Below are 21,149 nucleotides of genomic sequence, written 5' to 3'. Positions count from 1 at the left end.
GCAGAACGGCCCCGGCCCGCCCCCGCCTCCGCCCCCGGCTCGGGGGGAGAGAGCGCCGTGGGATGGGGATGCGATGGGATGGGATGGAGCGGGTAGCGAGGAGCGGGGGATGCACCGGAGGGGAGGCGGGGGTTGGTTGGGATGGGGGTCTGGGGGGGATTTGGGGGTTTGATTGGAGGTGGGAGGTTGGAGAGGGTTTAAGGAGTTCGTTAGGGTGGAGGTGTGGGAGGGGGGATCTGGGGGTCTTAACTGCATGGAGGGATTTGGGGGTTTCATTGGAGTTGGGAGGTTGGAGAGGGTTTAGGGGGTTTGGTGGGATTGGGGTCTGGGGGATTTGGGGTTCTCAGCTGCATGGAGGGATTTGGGGGTTTCGTTGGAGTTGGGAGGTTGGAGAGGGTTTAGGGGGTTTTGTTGAGATGGAGATTTGGGGGTCTTAACTGCATGGAGGGATTTGGGGGTTTTGTTGGAGTTGGGAGGTTGGAGAGGATTTGGGGAGTTTGTTGGGATGGAGTTCTTAACTGCATGGAGGGATTTGGGGGATTTCATTGGAGTTGGGAGGTTGGAGAGGATTTAGGGGTTTTGTCGGGATTTGGGGGTTTTGTTGGAGTTAGGAGGTGAGAGAGGGTTTAGGGGGTTTTGTTGGGATTAAGTTTTGGGGTTCTCAAATGCACAGAGGGATTTGGGAGTTTCATTGGAATTGGGAGGTTGGAAAGATTTAGAGGCTTTATTGGGATTTGGGGTTCTCAACTGCACAGGGGATTCAGGGGTTTTGTTAGAGCTGGGGGCTTGGGGAGGACTTTGGGGTTTCATTGAGGTGAAGATGTGTGGAAATTTGGGGAGGGGATTTGGGATTCTTAACTACATGGGGGTTTACATTTGATTTAGGAGTGGATTTGGGATTTCCAATGGGATGGGGACTTGAAGGGTGGTGGGATTCCTGCCTGCGTGGAGGGAGTTTGGAGTATTCATCAGGATGAAGACTTTGGAAAGATTTGGGGTTTTGTCAGTGTGGGCATTTGAGGGGGGATTTGTTGTCATTCCCATCTATGGGGGGGTGGTTGGGGTTTTGGTTGGATTTGGAATGTTGGGGAGGATTTGGGGTTTTTATTGGAATGAGAGGCGTGAGGATGATTTGGTATTTCAACATACATAGGAGTGATTTGGGGGGTTTCACTGGAGTATTTGGGGGTTTTTGTCATGGTGAAGACTTGTGAGGGGTTGGGAGTTTTAATCTGGATAGGGTTTTGTAAACTGATTTTGGATTCCCACCCACATGACCAAGGATTTGGGATTTTTGTCTGGATGCAGACTTGGGGATCTCATTGGGATTCCCACCTGCACAGCAAAAATGTGTGAGTTTTATCAGGATGGGCATTTGGAGGTGGATTTGGGATTTTCATCTGGATGGGGGTTTGGGGTTTGATTTCAGATTCACATCCAGGTGTAGGTTACTTGGGGATTTCAATCTAGATTGGGTTAGTTCTGGGATTCTCAGCAGGGCTGGGGGTTTATTTGGAGTTTTCATCAGAAGGTGGGATTAATTTGGGATCACCTTCTGCATATACACCACATATACACACACACTGACCCCTCCTCTTCCCCCCAGAGAATGTACATTTTCCCAGGATGTTTTCTGGGAAAGATTAGCTCCTGTTTGAGAATGTCTCACAGGCAGCCACGTGTCCAAAGTACGAAGGACAAAACTATGATCAAATCTCAGCATTGTTTTGTGTTGAGGCACCAAAAGTTGTTTTGTAGTGTTCAGGCAAGGAGCGCTCACTGCAGCTGGGAGGAGACTGAAAATAAGGTCAGACCTTTGCACTGGATCCTCCTCCTGGCTCTGCTGGATCCAGGAACCTTCCCAGCCTGGACCCAGAGGTGGTGAAGGTAACCTTCACTCCAAAAAGGATTTTTCAAATCTGGTTTTCTTGATGCCTTCAGTTAAAGGTGGACTTTGTTCTTGTTGCAAGGTCACCTTCAGAAGATGAGGAGATGCTTGGGTTTGCTGGCTCAGCTCTCCCTGCTTCACATGTTGTCCCCAGAAAAGGCTTCTTGTCCTGATTTACTTCTGGGCCACTGCAGAGAGACTTTCCAGGTGCCTCAGCCCAGACTCAGCTCCTCTTGCTACCACTCTGCACTACACAGCACCCAAAAGCTGTGAAACTCGAGTTGCAATAAATGAATGAATGTGTTGGTGCACGTTGCTAATCCTGCCTGTATCAGAGAGGCACTTCCTTCTCTCCCTGAGGAGTATTTTTAATACCAGATCCCATTCATACACACAGTCTCTCTGAATTTTTGTTGTTAACTGCCAAGCCAAGACAGCCCGGGGAAAAACCTGAGCTGCTTCAGTACAGGTTGGGATGGACAGGAGGGAGGTGATGCTGAGCTCCTCAAATTCTCTCTTTATGGCACCAGTGCCCCTAAAACACTGCAAAAATATCCCGTGGCTCATTGCTCAGGGGTAGCAGTGCCTGGGAGATGGGGGATTCCCCAAGGTGTGCTGGGTGTCCTCTCAAAGTGAGGGCTGTGGGAATAACAGATAAGAACAGAGCTGCCTTGGCAGCAACCTAAGGAAAACAGAACGGCCTGAAATCCACTTAGAAATCAGGCTGGATTTGGTTTTGTTGTTTGTAATGAGAGTTAGGAGAAGAATTCTGCCTGGTTGGTCCCATCAGCAGATCTGGGCTGTGCTGGTCCTTTGGCCTTGGGCAAGGAGGAGGAAGGAGCCTCACCCCTGAGCATCTAAATCCTTCTAGATTGCTGAGTTGGGACGTAGGTTTTCTCTTAATTATCACAAAAGGCACCCTGGCACTTACACAGGCAGTTTTGTGAGTTCTCAAGAGGCTTGTTGGACGCAATGCTCTTTTGTCTCCTCAAGCCTCGGCTGCTGGCAATCGCCACTGCGGCTGAAACAACGGCATGGCCTCCGCTTCTTGGAAAAACAGATTCTTCCAGAAACATGGAGTTAAGCCTCCTTTTCCAGGAGGGCAGCAGGAAGGTCTCCCATTATTCCTGCTGCTTTGCAGGGTACAGGCGCCTTCCCACCTGCGCCAGCTCTGAATCTGCCTCTGCTGCAAAGGGGATAATTACTGAGGGTGTCAGATCAAGGCTGTGAATCATGAGCAGCTGAGGGAAAAATAAAGGGATATTTAGCAAGACTGCTTCAAAAGCTGGGTGTCTGATAAAGTACATCCCAACAATCAGCTGGGGGAAAGGCCAGGAAAAGAACCCTAATTTGGGAAACTGGGCACTTTCTGGGGGTGTCAAAAAGGCATCGGTGTTTCCCAGAAAGATGGAAACAGTCTTTGACACCCCAAGACATGCAGCATTGCTAACTGGGAGCTTTATCACGAGTATCCCAGCTCTGGAGGTTTTCCTAAATACCAAAATCACTGGGCCAGGAAATTATGTAGAGGCTTTTGCTTTCAACTCCAAACATGAATGCCTTAGAGGTGTAGGGAAACCCTTTGGAGAATGGCCTGCACATCTCTCTGAGAAGTGGGAGTCAAAAATAAGAATTCACTTTAAAATTTATTATTGACATTATGATTATTTAAAATCTCATGGGCTTAAGTCAGTCAAGTGTGTTTTTCAATCCTGACATTAATACGGTTGCACACAGGTTCACATGTACCTGCGTCTGTGTGTTCCAGCCAAATATTTACGTAAGGCTGTGAAAGAGCAGCACAGGGAGTCATTGGTTTCAAGGTATGCAAGTCAGCTGGGCTGAAACCCTCTCAGGAGGAGGAAGACTCCACATGACACAAGATTTCCTTGTTGGAGAAATCCCAAGATGTTTTTGTGATTCCCCAAAGGCTACAGACACCCCATTTCTCTGCAATTTAATGCCAACTGGACAAAGGAGAAGAAAACATAAAGTAGGAGTTGCTCTTGTGCTTCACAATGCTGGGATAAATTCCCCAAGACAGTTTTATCTTCTCTGCACCTTGTAATTCCTTCTCGGCTGCGTTCAAATTCGTCACAACATTTGACTGACATCTCCAGGGAGCCTTGCAATATTTACCTCTTCTCACAGAAAATGACCGAGGGAAGCCTGTGCAGCTCAAAAATCCTCGGGCTGAGATCCAGCTTAGGATCATTTAACTTGCCAGTAATCCGATTTTATTGAATGTCGTCACCTATCTCCTTGTGCAACTGGGCACCAAGTAATAATGTTTGGAATTCAGATCTGGGGCTACGATGGGGAAGATGAAGGGCTGATACCTCTGACGTGAGTAACAGTGTGAGCAGCAGCCTGTGGGCTCCTGGGTTGAGGATCGTTAGAGGCTATTCCAGGAAGGAAAGCAAAAAAACCCAAACCCAAACTACCCTCCTTTCATCAAGAGACAAAAATACCAGAGGTCTGATGTTTGTATTTATGTTTCAGAAGCTGGGGAGTCAGAAATGTCACATGGGAATCTGCTCCTTAGCCTAGACCTGACCCAGAAGAAGGAAACAAAATGCAGCTTTTAGCCTCAGGAGCAGGAATCGTCTTGACAAAGCCAAGAACAGCCTGAGATACTGCTCACAATGCCAGCTGTCTGTTCCCGAACTTCTGCGAATGGAGAGGCAAAAATCCCATTGGTATCAGACAAAGACTTACAAAATCCAGGTTCAGCCCTCAGTTCTGAAATAATCTCCTGTCTCAGCTGTGATCCTATTTTGAAGAACTTCTGTTCTTCCACTTTTCTCTGCACTTGACCACTCAGACAGGTGTAATTTCTGATTCTCTTGAGTTTAACTTTTTAAGAGAAAAAGCAAGGAACCTCATTTTCAGCAAGCTGCCAACCTTCCTGCAGTGCCTATGCAGCACCTCTCTAGGGAGCCTGTTGCAGTGTTTGACCACCCTCTGGGTAAAGAAATGCTTCCTCATGTCCAGTCTGAACCTCTCCTGAGACAGTTTTGAACCATTCCCACATGTTCTGTCACTGGATATCAGGGAGTAGAGCTCAGCACCTCCCTCCCCACTTCCCCTCCTCAGGAAGGGGTAGAGACCAATACAGATAACCCTTTTTCCAAGGCCACAGTGAGTGGCCACTGCTGCTCCAAAATCCCTTGTGTTCATCCTCCCCACAAACTCCTGCAGAGGTCTGTGGGATGTGAAGGACCAGTAGGAAACCTCTAAAAGAAATTTGGGAGGGATTGCTCCATTTTCCTGGACAAGAGACCAGAAATACTTCCTTCAACATGGGGAGAGGAAACTCCTTGAAATCCCAATCTGGATTTTTCAGTGAGAATTACCCACGATGATCCTTGGGTGCAGCACACCTCTCCAACCTAAATATCTTCTGCCACTTGGGCCCACACTGCTCTCCCAACACCAACTCCACATCTCTTTGGAGTGGCTTTGCCACCACGTCTTCCCTCTGACAAGGACCTGCCCCCAAAAAAGCCTGGAAGTTACCAGGGCAACCTGCAAAAGTCCAGCAGCTCTGGAGCATTGTTTGGAGCTGCAGCAGCCCTGAGGAATTCACTATTTATTTTAGAGATAAAAGCTGCAACTTCCACACATTCTTCTTCAATTTCACTCTCCATTAAGTGCATTGCCCTGTCATAACAAAGCTCGTTGAATTATTAGAGATGAGGGGAATTGTTCGGAGCCTGGAGTGGGGAAAGGGATGGGAGGGAGCTTGTGGATTGTCTTTGTGGAGCCCCTCCATGGAGCATTTAGGATGTGGTTGGGGCTTTCTGAGGGTGCCTGGAGGACAGTGAGGGCAGGGAGTGAGGGCCAGAGGCTTGGGTTGGGTCAGGTAGCCTTGGGCAAATCCCTGTTTGTTTGTCTCCCTGTCCCTGTCCTGGACTGTGTTTCAGTTGGTGTCCTCCTGCTTTCCCTTGTGCTTTTTTAGACATGGATAAAAAATAAAGAGGAAAGAAGGGGTCAAATTAAAGCCTCATGTCCCAGAGAAGTGGTTGACCCCTCCAGTTCCTCCAGCGCTATCAAAAATCTCATTTCCTCTTCCCCACTCCAATGTCCACAGTGGGGCTGGTGCTCCCAGTGCCCTTGTGAGCAGTTTCCCTTATGCCTGGTGCAAACTATGGGTTGCTGAGACGTGAATCACCTCAGATGGCTTCCTTCCACCCCCAAAACTCCTCCCTGGGATATCAGCACGGCAGAGTTGGTGTGAATCCCGTGTCACCCCAGCACCTCCCATCCTTATGCTGGTGTTTGTTCGTGGTGGATTAAGGTGAGAAATGGGCTTTTGGGCAGGGGAATTCACTTGTACAGTGGGAACCCAGGCTAGGACAGGTGAGTTATTTCTCGAAATCAGATGAGGTGAACTCCACTCCTAAGTCTCATTTCTAATGTTCACACTGGTTTAGTTTTTAACCTGTATTTTTCCCTTCCAGTTCCTCAGTTTCCCAACACGAGCTCCAAGTTACATCCTGCATCTCAACAAGATTAACAAGATCGTCATGGGCTGGGTCTGTGAAAGGTTTTGACATTTACAGAAAGAACATGCAGTGGAAATAATAAATGTTGTTATTTTCACAAACTAAAGCTTTGTACAGATGAACAAATTTGCTCTTTTTCTTCCTTAATAGTGAGGGGTTTTTAAACACTTTATGTGGAGCTCTCCTATTTAGAGACAAGGCTGAAAACAAACTAGGAGCTAATTGAAACCCTGCCTCCCTTTTATTTCCCTGCTCCCATGTCTCAGTGAAGACTAATTTAAGGGGCATTCACCCAGTTAGTGGAAATGCGTCACTCTCATCAGCAGTAATGGGAATTACAGAAGGATGCTGGTTGCAAGGTTGACAAAGATGGAGATAAATTTCCCTGCTGGACAAGTGCAGAGACAGGAGAATTCCTGCTTGCACCAAAACATGTGGCCTAAGCTCTCTCTGCAAAAGAATCTTCCACAATAAATAGCCAGGGGAAAAGGGGAAATGAGCAGGGGAAGTCTCCATCCAGCCAATTCCTCACCATTCCTGCAGCTCTGTGCAGGTGCCCACACCAGCAGCACCCCCAGCATGACAATTTTTGAGTGGTGTTTGAAAAGAAAAGGCATCTCAGGGCTTTCCAAGCAGCTGGGAAAGGAAAGACTTTGAAGGTGTGAGAGCCTGTCATCATCTCCCCTCTGACAGTGCTGGGATTGCCAGCGAAGTGCTGACCTTGGGGAAGGCTTATGAGGTGTTTCCCTGCTGCAGTTGGGTACTGGTGATCTGTGATGGCTTTAACTTCTTCTCTGGCACTCAGATCTAAGATAAGTTAGGCAGGAGTTATTAACCTGAATCACCCCAAATTGTGGAGTCACTGTTGATTCAGCTTAAGCCAAACCTACTACCCAGACACTGGGAAATTGTTGCCAGGAGACCTTGTGCAAACACTTCACCCCCTAGAGATCGAGCCAGCCTGGAGGCAGAATGCCTGCAGCCTCAACGAGTAAAAAGAAATTCTCCTTTTAGCCTGGGGTATTGGCAATGAAATGGGATTTATTTCTACCTGAGGAATATCACTGCTCATTCTTGTGGTTCAGATTGATCTAAGAAAGCTCAAATGGATTCAAAGCTGCCTTTTGCTCAGTGTTGTGCAAACAGGCATGGAGAGCATCCCTGTCCCAGCACAGCATAAAGCCACATCCTCTTGGCTGGGTTAAGGATGTTAATGAGGTACCTGGGGAGCTGACATTTCGTGAAGGACAATTAGCAGCATTCACAACCCTCCACCTTGGTATTTTACATCAGATACAGCCCTGCTTCGTGCCTCAGCTCTCTGCTACCTGCAGGAGGAGGGATTCAGCTCACAGATGCAGGGGGTGATGGCAGGGGAGTTGCTTTGTCCTAAAAATGTCAGTTTTGGCTCAGAGGTTGAGCATCCTGAAGGAGGGTGCTCCGCAAGGGCACCCCTACACTTGCACCAGTCAGATGCACACCCCACTCCCCTCTGCTCTGCAGTGTGATGGGCTGCAGCTCTATCAAGATAATAAAAAGAGGAGAGTTAAAAGCCAGAGTGGAGAGAAAAAGAAGAAAATTAATAGAATTAATAAATCCCCAGCAATCTGCAGTTTGTGTGGCCTGGTCTCCTCTCTCCAGGAGTCCTTGCAGTTACACGAGGGTTGCAATATGGATCTGGGAACCTGGAAGGGTGCACATCACATCCAGCTTTGCCCTGTATTGAAATGTGATCACTTCTGGGGCACAAGTTAAGGATGGAATGTGATTCAAATTGTCAGGTTTTTGGGCACCCACCCACAGTGGCAGGTGTGTCCCAGTAACTAGAGGAGACAGATGCAGTAGCTGGAAGCCAGGGGGGGTTCTCTGGGACTTCTCAAATGGACACTGCATTTTCTGAAGGGCCCAGAGAAACACGCTGTGCTCCTGGAGGTGAAAGATGTGGCTGCTTTGTTGGTGATTCTGCATTTGAGTGAATACATTCTGTATTTATACCAAGCAAGCTGTGCAATGGTGCACACAGAAGGGCAAGAGATCTGAAGACACTGCAGAGAGACATGGAGACTTTTTTAGGATTCAGCTCCGTGCCAAGTACACAGCAGGACACAGCAAAGCAGAGAAATTCCTCAGGAGTCAATTAAAATAACAGTTAACCAAGGGGGCAGCTTGAATCTCTCCTTCCAGAGAAGGCAATAAACATCACAAAGAAGGGTGGCTGGTGGGATGGTTGAGTGTCCAGGAGAACACTCCAGATGTGGTCTGTGTTTCACTCTGCTGAGATGAACAATAAAAGGAAATTCTGGGTAGAACAGGGGGCTGGGCTGGACCTGCTCCTATAAGAAACATGGTGGGAAGGCTCCAGTTGTGGGGACAGCTTTGCTGACATTTCTGCGATCAAAGGAAGTTGTCATTATGTTGCTGCATCCTGTGTGTGAGAGAGCCACGGCCCACTGAGGAGAACATCTGCAAAAGATGCAAAAGGACACACAAGGCTTTGACCTCTCTCTCCAGGCTGAACCTGATTGGTTTTCCTGCTAGCAAATGGCAAATCCACTCACAGAAAACGTGCAATTCTTCCCCAACAGGCTTGCAAACAGCTAGCCCTCAGCTCACCACCAGCAGTGACCATGTTGGAGAGGTCCCATGGCTCTGATGATGGATCAGGTTTGTGGGTTCGGCAAACCAGGCAGCATGGGATAAGGAGGGTGTGCTTTCCATGCTTTGTCTGATTGACCTACTCCAGGATCAGAGCTGGATCCCACACCTGCCAAGAGCAGTGTGGAACTGGAATCGACACTATTGATCTCTATCAATACTCTTGGTCTCCATCTAGTATATCTTGGTCTGAAACAAAGGGAAGGCTTATCCTCAATCGACCCCTGACTAGCAAGTGCTCCACGTCCCACTGTGAAGTTCCTGAGGCTCCTGGGTCAGCAGCAGCTGGACTTTTTCAAGTGTGTTTCTCCATTTAGGGTCTCTCCAATCACTGGAGAGGATGGAGATGTTTCCCTCCATTGCCCTGGGTGGGATGAACAGAGAGAGATTAACATGGATGTTCACTTTTTCCTCTGGGAAATGTGAGATGAGGCACAGTTTTCCCCACACACCCCAGAAGGCAGTGCCATACTGACTTTCTTCATACTTGGAAATATTTAGGATCCTGAGTCAACTAGGAAAATGTGAAGTCCGTAATGTTTCTGTATTTCTAAGCCTCTGGACAGTGGGCTCAAGCATTGAGATGAGCAGGGAAGGCAGGGTTGCCCATCCATGTGTAGCAGCCACGATGTCCAGGAGCACCCAGGAGAGAGTGGAAGGAGCAGGGTGGGCTCACAAGGGTGATAAAGGAGCTGCAGGACTGGGAAGAGTTAGGCAACCTTGGAAGAACTCCCAGCCCTTTTGTCTCCAAGGTCTTGAGAACAAAATTAATTCTTCCTTAGACTTAAGGAGCATGGTTAGTTAATGTCTAAGGCTTCATCCTGGATCAATGCAAATTTCCTGCTTTAAAATGTGGAGAAACCCCTCTGAAACAAGGTCTGTGAGCACAGCTGCTGTCCCGTGAGAATCTTCCCTGCAGGAAGAGCCTCACCTCCTTCAAAGCTACTGAATTCACAGGGTAGATGACAAACCCAGATGCTGACACCTATTGTTGCTTTTCAAGACGCTGGATTAAAGAACAGGTTGATGTTGTAACATTGTAGTTCACACATAGAATCACAAAAAACCCTCATTTTCTCCAAAAAGAGTCTGTTTGTCCTCTTCAAACTGTTTTCTCTTTCACATGTCTGCATGGGTGGTATTACAGAACAGCATGTAGTCCTGCACATAGGAGGGCAAACATGGAAAACAGGAAATATTATGGCCATATTCTACAGATAACAAACCAAAATATGGTAGGCCTGACCTCATCCTCAAAACTGAGTGAGTGGGTTCCCAACTTAGTTGTCCTTTTTGAGGCCTGAACCTCAGAGGAATGAGAACCAGAGAGCCACACTGCAGTGACCACCCCAAGCTGGGATCTCCCTTTTCCTATTTTGATGTGACATCACTGAGTTTGCCTCATCTGCTTCCCCAGCTCCTACAGCACCAGGCAGGGTTGGACTGCTCATCTTCATTGAAAAGCACAGGGAATAATCACAGGAAATAGTGAGGAAGAAAATGGAATCCTGAAACCTCCCTTGGTGTATTAGTCATGGAGAGTTTCCTCTCCAGTGTGCTGTGGGTTTGATATGAGACATTTATTTGTCAATGAATGAGGGAGATTCTTCTGAGAATGGCAGAGGAGTCCAAAGCAGAAAGAGGAGTAGGGAAGGAGAGGAGCAGGAGGTGGTGAGGAGCTCCCAGTTTCCCTGAGGTCACTCCTGGCAGGACACAGAGGCACAAGACAGCACATATTCAGGAATAAATGCAGTTCTTCCTCCTTGACTGTTGCCATCTTTTATTTACTGGCCAAAAGCCACTCTCCTGGCATTGCACATGTCCCACCCCACCCCTTTGTGCTAAAGAACAGCTCTCTCTATATTTAGCATTCCCCATCTCCCATTGTGTAGCTGCAAACACATCCCACCGGTGCTCCATGGGCACGCCAAGGTGGGGCTTGGCAATTCCTGGTGGACACTTCCTATTTTTAGCTATCTGATGACATGTGGATGTTTCAGCTCCTTGTAATTCTTTCCATGCAACAGACCTGGACACAGTTTATAGCTCCCCATGATGTAAAATCCTGCACATTTTCTCCTCCTGGTGCCAGCAGGATGAAGGAGGGGAGAAGGATTGGAGATGTGTCCTGCAGGTAGACTGGGTGGGATAAGTGAGATGATTCCCCAGGGAAAATCAATCCAGGCAGAGCTCTGGGGACTCAGTGAGGAGAGAAGGCTCTGGGGAGACCTGGTTGTGGCCTCTCAATACTGAAAGAAAGATGCGGACAAACCTTTTAGCCTGTTGTGATGAGACAAGGGGTGATGGTTTTAAACAAGAAGGGTCAATTGATATTAGATGTAAAGAAGAAATTTTTTACAATAAGGGTGAAAAAATACTGGCACAGGTTTCCCAGAGAGGTGGTAGATGCCCCATCCCTGGCAACATTCAAGGTCAGGCTTGGAGCAACCTGGTCTAGTGGAAGGTCTCTTCCAACCCAGACTATTCTCTGATTCTATGACTTAATGCTTGAGCCTCATACTATAAGGCACATTCATCTTCTCACAGGACTACAGGAAAGCCTCTTGCGGGAATTCTTCCTGACAGCCACCAAAAAGCAGCAGTCTGAGCCTCAGGAGTGAGGCCATCCTGCCACTGGGGACTTTCTGGCCTCTTTTGCTGGATCCTGTCAAAAACATGGGTGAGTTGGCACATGGGCAGAATCCAATCTGATGGGATTGATCCAGTTCCTGGAGAGGCTATCCTACTGTCCTTATTCAGAAGCTGCAGTGGATTAATTAAATGTTTAAAGCTGGGGAACAAAGGACAGGAATGCGTGGCTGATTTTCCCAGAAGAGTCATGATGCTGGTCTTGTTCTGCCCAGACCGTTCAGGGGTGGTCTGGCAAAGGGGTTGAATAGTGAAGCCAGCAGAGATTTATGCAACTGAAAACTCACCAGGAAAACCTGCTGAAGGATATTCTTCCTTGTCTGCAGGAAGTGAGCAGGAAAAGGGACAGCCTACGTTTGATGTTGAAAAGTGGAAAAGTTTGCACATGGAAAACAAAGCAGCCTGAGAATACACAGACCCCAAATTAGCCATTCCCAGGGTGTCATCCTTGGGTCCCTGGAAAGTGTTGAGTGAAATGTCAACACTGCACTCAGCCAGAGTCAAAAAGGTCAAATAGGAGTCTAGAGTTTGGACAAGAAGAATATTATTTAAAAAACCCCCATGGCACTGACCCCTTGCGTGGTGGGTACAATGCTGATGCCCCACCTCAGGAGGATACAATAGTGCTGGAAAAGGTAAAAGCACCAGGAACAATTCTAGGCCCTAAATTGGCTCCTGTGTAAGAATAGACTGGGTCCCCATTGTGTGCAGCAGAGAAAGCTGAGCAGGAGAGCAGCCCCTGGGTCACAGCACCTGGAGGGCGAGGGGGAGGAGGCAGGAGCATCAGCTCCTTCGCCTAACTCCAGCACCTGGGCAGCATCCCTCAGCCAAGCAAGAGCCAGGAAGAGCTCAGGTATGGCTCTTGCTGCCTCAGCATGCTGTGAAGAGCAGAGACGTGAATAAAGCTGAAAAAAATTCATGGAGGACAAATCTACTGGTGGCTGATGAACATGATGCTCTGGACCACCACCCTCGTGCTGGAGTTCCTGGGGAGATCACCTATTGCTGCAGTTCTCGTTCTGCTCTCTAGGAATATCCCTCCATTCCCACTCTCCCCCTTTATCCACCCCCGGTTATTTTGGGGACGCGGTGCTGGCTCAGACCAGGCTTTGCTGAGCTCCAGGGTGGTGGCTGTTATTCCCTGAGGCGTGTGACCAGCTGGGATCTGACAGTGAAAAGAAGCACTGTAGAATCGTGTCAAAAGAGGAGCCAGGGGAGCCCCATCAAACAGCAATTATGAAGTGAAACCAGCCGAAAAAATGAAGGGATGTACGCAGAAGATCTGCTTTCCTACGGGGATTGAAAGGAGTCAGTGTTACCAAGTGAGATGGCATGGAGATCCCAGACTTCCGTTCAGAGCGATTTCTCCCTCAAAACCCCACCGAATTTGTAGGTTTTTTTCTTGGAAGCCGTCTAAGGAAGGGGATAAAGAGGCTCTCAGTTCTGGGAGCGCAATCCCTTCTCTGCTGGAGGGGGCAGGAGGCTTAATTCAGCCCGGCATCCCTCCCTTTCAGTTCAGCCCCCAGACACAAAGGCAGAGAAATGCCAGGAATTTCCCAGCGCCCTCCCCAGACCTGCTCCCTTCTCCCTCGCCCCCCCCCCCCCCCCGCCACCTCCTCCGGCTGGGAGGGAGGAATACTAATAACAAAATAGGGATCTTAATAGGTCCCTTGCCTGGTCACTTTGGGATTGAATGCCGAAAGGGATGGACGTGACCAACCATATGGAATGAAGCTTCTTCAAGTCCCATTTCTTGGTTTTGCTGCTTTGTTTTGTTTTCCCTTCCCCGATTTCTCCCCCCTTTCTACTCAGAGCTGAAAAAATTCCTCTCGGCCCCTCGCCTCTGTTTCTTTCCCTTGGAGTCAGGCTGCAGCTCTAATCACTGCTGGGTGATTAGCATGCGAAGGGAGAGAGGAAAACAAAATCTTTATTGCTGGCTGGTGGAGCAGGAGCAGCTGTCTGGACGGATGCTGGCTCCTGTGTGATCCTCCCCACCGCCTCTGATCCCTTCCATTGTGGATGTTTTCCCATAAGAACAGGCACCACACCAAGGAAGGGCAGAAAATGAGATGGGGACAAAAATCAGAGCAGGTGGACTGTGTTTCTTGGGGAAAAACAGAATGTAATTTTTGTTTTCAGCTTTGAACTTGGAGAGAGTAGGGGGGGACAGGGACTTCAGTGCTGTGCCGAGGGGACGACAGCAGCAATGAAAGGATAATTTGTAGTGCCGACCTCAATGGGAGCGGGAGGGGCAACACAGAGCCCTTTGATGAGTCGAGGCCAGGGATGGAGGAGGTGGATTGAGCTGGAGGCTGGGACGGGAGAAAAGGCACCTGCCATGAGTTAGGCGGTGGTGGGGACAGTGGGATGGGGATCCAACCTGTGCAAGACATCACTGTCCCTTGTGAGGGGAATCCTGGCCAGCAGAAGATGAAGGGCTGGCAGGTGGACTGAATGTTTCTCGCTCATCCTCCCCAGTCCCTCGATGAGCAATGGATCTGCAGAGCTCTCTGAGGAGTCTGCAGCAGCCTGGCTCAGTAATTACAGCCTGAGGTTGGACAGTCACTCCGAAGGGATGTGCTACCAGGATGGAAAACACTATCTGTTTGTTGTTTGTCAGGAGGCTGTGATGGGAACGCCGCTGCCTCTGGGGCGGGTATTCCCTGCCAGCTCCAGAGCTGGCTGTGCTCAGCCCCTCCTCCCCTCGCTCCAGGTGTTTCCTCTTCTGAGCTCGATAACGAAATCTGTGAGCCTGAGCCAGTTTATATTTAGTTTCCACCATTGCTGGGGTCTGCTGGCCACTAACAAACAGCAGCAAAACACCACTGGTGGGTTCCCGGTCCCTGAGGCTTAGGAGCTGCCTCTGTGGAGGGAGGAGGTGGGGTTTGAGGGATGGGGACAGGGGCAGCACACAGCTGATCATGCCTTTAGCCACTGCTTTGGACCAGCCCCCCACAAAGCGATGAGATCCAGACCAGTTTTGTTTTGGGAACTGTCTCTGGCTATGCAAACTAATCCTGTATAATGTCTGGTATTCCTGACCTGTCTCTGCTCCCTTTGTGAAGAAGCTCCTACTGAGTGCAGGTATCCTCCATGCTGCTTGTTCCTCAAGCTGAGCTTCCCTTTGGTCTCCTGTCCATGCCATGCACAGTAGGTGGGATTCAGCTGCCTTGTCATGGGTTTATTGGATCATCTGAGTTGTCTCTGGGAGGTGTCTGATTCATCTGTAATATTTCTGTATCCCACAGAGAGGACTCTCAGGCACAAGGTGGGATTCTTGGGGTGTCCTGTGCAGGGCCAGGAGTTGGACTTGGATGATCCTAAGGGATCCCTTCCATCTCAGGATATTCTGTGACGTCCTAGAGCACCTCAGCTGGTGCCACAGCTCAGCTGAGTTGAGCCCTCAGTCTCTGTTGACTTCCATGGGGGTTTAAATACCCAGCTCAAAAGGGTGGAATCACAGAATGAATCACAAGAGTCATTTGGATTAGAAGGGAGCCTAAACTCACCCAATTCCAACCCCCTGCCATGGACAGGGACACCTCCTACTATCCCAGGTTGCTCCAAGCCCCATCCAACCTGGCCTTGGGCATTTCCAGGGATCCAGGGGCAGCCACAGCTTCTCTGGGCACCCTGTGCCAGGGCCTCACCACCCTCACAGGGAAGAATTTCTTCTTAATTTCCATTCTAAACATGCCCTCTATCTGTTTAAAGACATCACCCCAAACATATTTTGTGTCATGGGCAGAATTTTAGGGCATATTTTGATTCCAGTCAAAGGAAGCACTTATCTACTGGCATCCTGTGGGATATCTTGAACTCACCAGGCAGGCAGGCAGAGAGGAAACTTCAGAGAATGAGGTTGTTGCCTCTGCTCTTAAATCATCTGCTTGTGGTTGGGTAACTCACTGTCATTGAGGACTCTCTCTCTAGGCTTAAATTAGAAACATCACTGAAATTAATGGACACCAGACAAGGAAATCTTGATATTCCCAGAGTATTTGTCACACTGAAAGCCATCTTGAGTGATGGAGATGAGCTATGGCAAATAAGGATATTTTTCAAACCCTCCTGCTGAGGGAAGCTAATGCCTCACAGTTACGGTTTTGTCATGGTGGATCCTAAACCAAAAGTCTGCTGGGTCAGGAGTTGGATGCTACTGATTAGGTCAGAGCTGCAATGTGCTTCAAAACTCATTTAGCATGTGTTTGGTGCAATGAGGGTGTAATACCTGTTATTGATGTGATGTTTATTTATTCACAGAAAGAAAACTCCAGTCACGGGGGCAAAAATTCCATGTTTTGCCATATGTATGTACATAACTGTGCACTTGCACTGGATATTTATTTTAATAGAATCACAAAATCACAGAATGGCTTGAGTTGGAAGGGACTTTGTGATCATCCAGTTCCACTCCCTGTCGTGGGCAGAGACACCTTCCACTAGGTCAGGTTGCTCCAAGCCCCTTCCACCCTGGCCTTGGACACTTTCTGGGATAGGGCATCCAAAATTTCTCTGGCCAGCCTGCTCTAGTGTCTTACCACCCTCACAGTAAAGATTTTTTTCTTAATTTATAATCTAAACCCTTTCATTTGAAGCCATTCCTTCTTGTCCTGTCACTCCAGGCTTTTGTAAATGTCCCTTTCCATCTTTTTTTCTAGGCTGCTTTGAACTAATTAAGGGTCATGTTCCTGTCAATCTGAGCACCTAAATGACACCATGTTTGGCTTTCATGGCCAAACAGAACATCACATTTTGGATTCTGAACTTGCTCGCAAGCAAAACTACCACCCCCAAAATTTCAAACCTGTCTAAACTCATCCAACAGGGCCAGGGAATTATAAACCAAAGGGTTTGGGTATTCCATATCCCTGGCTAGGAAGAATTGCCCAGGTTAGAGCTGAGGTAGCACGAGTTGTGCAGTGGGACTGCAGAGATCATCTGACCCACTGGAGGCACCTCTCTGATCCCCCAAAAGTCTTGCTCTGCATACAAGCTCTCACAGCAGGCAGGCTCCCGAACCTTCAATGAAGAGTGTGTCCAGGCCTAATTCTGCTAAAGAATTGGAATTGAGATATTTTATCTTGTTATAAGTTCCAACACGTCAATTATCTTGAGTTCTTGAGACCTTTGATCTTTTCCTTCACCCACAGCTAACAGCTCCTGTGTCACCATCTGTCCTGCAGCCTGGAAGTGCAGTGCAGTGCATTGTTTATCCTCAAGGAGCTTTCCGTGGGTTTGAGGCCATCATACAATACTGGCCGAGATATATTTTTGGCAGGAGCGGTGACGTTTGACGGAACACCCTTCTTGACAATTTCTATAGATATTTCTACTTAAAATAAACTTCTGTTTAGCCAGGATTTTGATTATATGCTCCCATGCTCTTGAGAGTTAAAGAACATAAGGAAATGCATTGTTAAGTGAAAGCTTTGTTTTAGTGGTGCTACTTGAAAGAAGTTTCAAACTAAGAGGTGGTGGCTGGAGTTTTCTTGCTGGATAAATTGAAAAGATGCCCTTCCTAGGACAAGAGTATGTGAAAATTAAAGGGACACACTGATCACTGAAACCAGGTCTACCTTTCCACAATTTCTGTTCAAGAAATCAAAGAAAATTTGCTTCATGAGAAGGAAACAATTTATACCCACTTATACAAACCCCTCTTTGCAAGGAGAACCTCTTGAGAGACTCAGAGGCAAGGCCACAAAGCCAGAATGAACTTTGCACAGTCAGCGTGGCTGAAAGACGGGGTCAGAAGAGGAGTTTTGGGGGAGGCTGATGAAATAATAATCACAGCAACATGGCAAATAAAGCCAAGCGAGTTCAAAATTCAGAGGAATCAAGGCATAATGTATTCCACACATTCATTCCCATGATTCCACACCGTGCATTAAAGGCTGAGGGAAACATCCAGAGGGATCCACAAAGATTTCTTTATGCCAAAAGGCGACAGTGGGAAGACTTGCTAGGAATACTGTTGGTTGACATGGAGCTGAGGAGCTGGGTAAGATCAGCTCTCCTGCTGTGGTGGGATTGTGACAAGGCACGTGCCCACTCCAGCCCTCTTCTGTAGATTTGGAATGGTGATATTTAGTCTTTGGGTGACCAGAATCCTTCCCAGTTTGCTGAGCTGGAGCTGGAGAAGCGCAGCCCTACAGCCAGGGTCTCCCTGTGCATGGCAGGGGGCTTGGAACGAGATGGTTTTTGATTTCCCTTCCAGCCCAAATCAGTCCATGGTTCTAAGTGAGGGAAACATAGGATTTGAGGGCAAAGATTCAATCCTGGCTGACAGAGCTGCTGTGCTGGCCTGGCACAGGGGAGTTGACTCCGTGCCCGTGGCTGCAGGAAGCTACGAGGGTGTGATCAGCACCACATTCCTGTGCCAAGCATTGTTGGCAAGCACTGCAGTGACCTGGCTGCTTGCTGGGACAGACTGTGAGCCATCAGATGGAGAAAGCTCAGCCCAAGGGCCTTGGTATTTCTTCGTGACCATCCTAAGGCATGTCCCACCTTATTGTCTCTGTGCTAATGCATGAGGCAGGGACTGCATCTGCACTGTGTGCAAGGTGGATGCTAGAAGTGACCGAGAATCAGCTTCAGAGCAAGAATCTACATTTTGTTTGCACAAAGGTAAAGCAAATAGTCACTGGTGGTGTGTTTCCTCCAGGCAAATAGCACGATGTTTCCGTGCCCCTCCTCTGTACCAGTCTAGGGAGTGCGAGAGCAGACACCGTCTTTTCATAGAACCAGACACTGGTTTGGGTTGGAAAGGACCCCAAAAATCATCTTGTAGACCTTAAAGATCATCTAATGATCTTTTCCCAAAAATCTGATTGTATCTTCCCTCTGTAGTGCTGCAGACTAAGTTTTTCCTCCACATGGGGTAAATATTATAAAGTATTCATTCAGATTATTCTGTTTTCAAAAAGCACTGAGGGGGACTTGAGGGAGAATGATTTATTATCATTCAGGGACTGGGGACATGGGTTGGTGACACCATCATGACACTCCTGCTCTCCAGACAGATTTGCAATGTAAAATTTAAACAGATCCCTAACTTTGATCCCAGAGCTCTCTCTCAGCTGCTTTAAAGTGTGTGTGGAGGTAACAAGGCCAGGCACAGACTTATTTTGGTGAACCTGGTTTTCTTTCTGAAGCTTTGCCTGAAAATCTCTTCACCTTTGCAGCTGAGCTGGGATGTGAGAGTTGGTCTAAGTTTCCTCTTGGAATGCAGAGCAGACATGGAAAACAGCTCTTAAGCACTTGCACAGTTTTCAGCGCATCTTCAGGGCATGAAGGGAGTCAGCTTTGGAGATTGGCTGGTTAGAAATAAAGTTAATAAGTAGAGTCAGATGGGAAATAAATCCAAAAGAGAGCAGGATATCTGCTCTTTGGGTGTTCAGTCAGGCTCTTTAGTTGGATCCAAGGCACATCTTCATTTTCAAGGTCCTTCCCTATGTTCTGATGTGTCCAAAGAGGGTCATTTACAGCAGACTGAGCACAGGAGGATGTCCCAGGAACTTGGGAGGGATTTCTGATTTTGTTGTTGATGCAGGGAATTGAGGACTCCTGTTTTCATAGATATTTGCCAGAAACACCTATCTAAATGTAGGTGACCTCCATAAAAACAGAGAAAGTGTCTGGTGGTTATCAGCTGCTTCACAGTCAGAACGAGTGTTACATCTTCATCTGGGAGATTTTTGGCTCAGAAGCTGTTCTCAGAAAATATAGTCAGTCAAAAATCAAAATATGGATATTGGCTGAACTAAAATGAATTTTTTTTTCTTTTTTTTTTTCTGTCACAGAAATAGAAAAGCAGGCAAAAATCTTATCAGGTTGAGTCATCACTTTGGGTTTGTCCTAAAATGAAACATTTCAAATCAGGTGGGTTTTTTTGCTTATCCCTGCAAGCTCTTAGGAAAGGTCATCTTAAATCACCGCCAGGTTTGCAATTTAGCACTTCAACATTTCGGTTTGAAAATGAGTAAAAAAATGTTTTTTCAACATCTCTGACTTATTTATTTATTCACATATAGGTTTTTTTCCTATTTGACAGTGTTCCTTGGAGCAGTTCACAGGCAGATCTGTGGTACCCTCTAGCAAGACTCTCGCCACCACAACTCAGTCTGGAGGAGGATGTTCCTCTATAATTAGATTGGACCATCTTGATCTGCCAGCCTTGAGAAAAACCTATAATAAGCACATTTTTGACCCCTCTAAACCTCGCTTGGGCAACTAGAAAAAAGGGGACTAGTCAGTATTCAAAGCTCAAAAAAAGAAGGGGAAAATAAAGAAGAAAAGATACATTTTTAGACATTGTGGTAGCAGAATAAAAAAGGTGAAGGAAAACGGACAATTAAAGCTCCTATCATTTGCGGGTAAACCCCAAAATATTGCTTTTGGAAGCAAAACCAGTTAATTTAGCCCATCCAATGGGGTTTTTCGGGATGGGGAAGTGCCCAGCTGAGAAATACAAAGCAGAAACAAACCTGGGATGGGGATCACACCTCAGAGGTGTGACCTGTCTCAGTGAGGCACTCGGGGAGATATGAAGTCCCTGTCCAGCTGATAAGGCTCACACCCTTTGCCAGGCTGAGGACTCGGTGTACAGAGCACTATATGTTGTTATTCTTTTTGCACTGTCAGCCTGCTGGGCTGGGAGGAATGTGATCCTCCTCCCTCTTTGCTTTTATCAGCACACCATTACTCCATAGATTTGTAACTGTCTTGGATTTTGCCTTCATAATCCTGACGCAAACCCATCAGATCCGCAGAGTGAATTATTACTTATTTTGGGACACTCCACCTGGCTCTCCAGCAGGCTGATTCCAGTTATGGCAACAAGAGGAACATATGTTTGGGGGGAAAAAAGCTGCGGTTCTCCCTGTGGTTATGTCTATCCATGTTGGCATAGTCCCTCATGGTGTTATTCCGACCCATCTCAACCACTCGAGAGATGAGGCAGCCCAAAAACAATCACAGAGAAATCTTCAAAATTCATCAGCAAAAATGGATGTGTAGTTATGGGACGGAGAGGATGGAACGGCCTCAAGTTGCACCAGGGGAGGTTCAGGTTGGATATTATGAAAATTTTCTTCACTAGAAAATTGATTAAGCATTGGAACAGGCTGCCCAGGGATGTGGTGGAATCCTTGTTCCAAAAACAAGATGCGGCACTTTGCAATATGGTTTACGAGGGCATGTAGAGACAGACAAGGGGGAATGGCTTTAAACCAAAAGAGGAGAGATTCAGATGGGATATTAGGAAGAAATTCTTGCCTGTGAAGGTGGTGAGACACTGGAACAGGTTGCCCAGAGAAGCTCTGGCTGCCCCATCCCTGGAATGCTCAATGCTTTTTCTCCTAATGAGGACAATTAGAGGTTTTCAAGACAGAGCTGCTGTGAAGATTTCTATTAAATCTGTGCATTACATCTTCTTGCACTGCAAA

At 47.6% G+C, this 21,149-nt stretch overlaps 1 long non-coding RNA gene across 1 annotated transcript; it reads left to right on the top strand.

Moving 5' to 3' along the window:
- Window positions 1-472: 472 nt before the first annotated feature.
- On the top strand, window positions 473-6,497 carry LOC121676192. The gene is made up of 2 exons (XR_006020389.1): window positions 473-1,887; window positions 1,971-6,497. It is a non-coding gene; the product is annotated as an uncharacterized LOC121676192 (long non-coding RNA).
- Window positions 6,498-21,149: the final 14,652 nt, after the last annotated feature.

Source organism: Corvus kubaryi, unplaced genomic scaffold, assembly GCF_017639235.1.
Source record: "Corvus kubaryi isolate FWS band 111438036 unplaced genomic scaffold, C.kubaryi_AGA036_p1.0 135, whole genome shotgun sequence".
In the NCBI taxonomy this organism is placed as follows: domain Eukaryota; kingdom Metazoa; phylum Chordata; class Aves; order Passeriformes; family Corvidae; genus Corvus; species Corvus kubaryi.
Note: the sequence above shows the minus strand (reverse complement) of the source record. Positions and strands in the feature narration are given on the sequence as shown.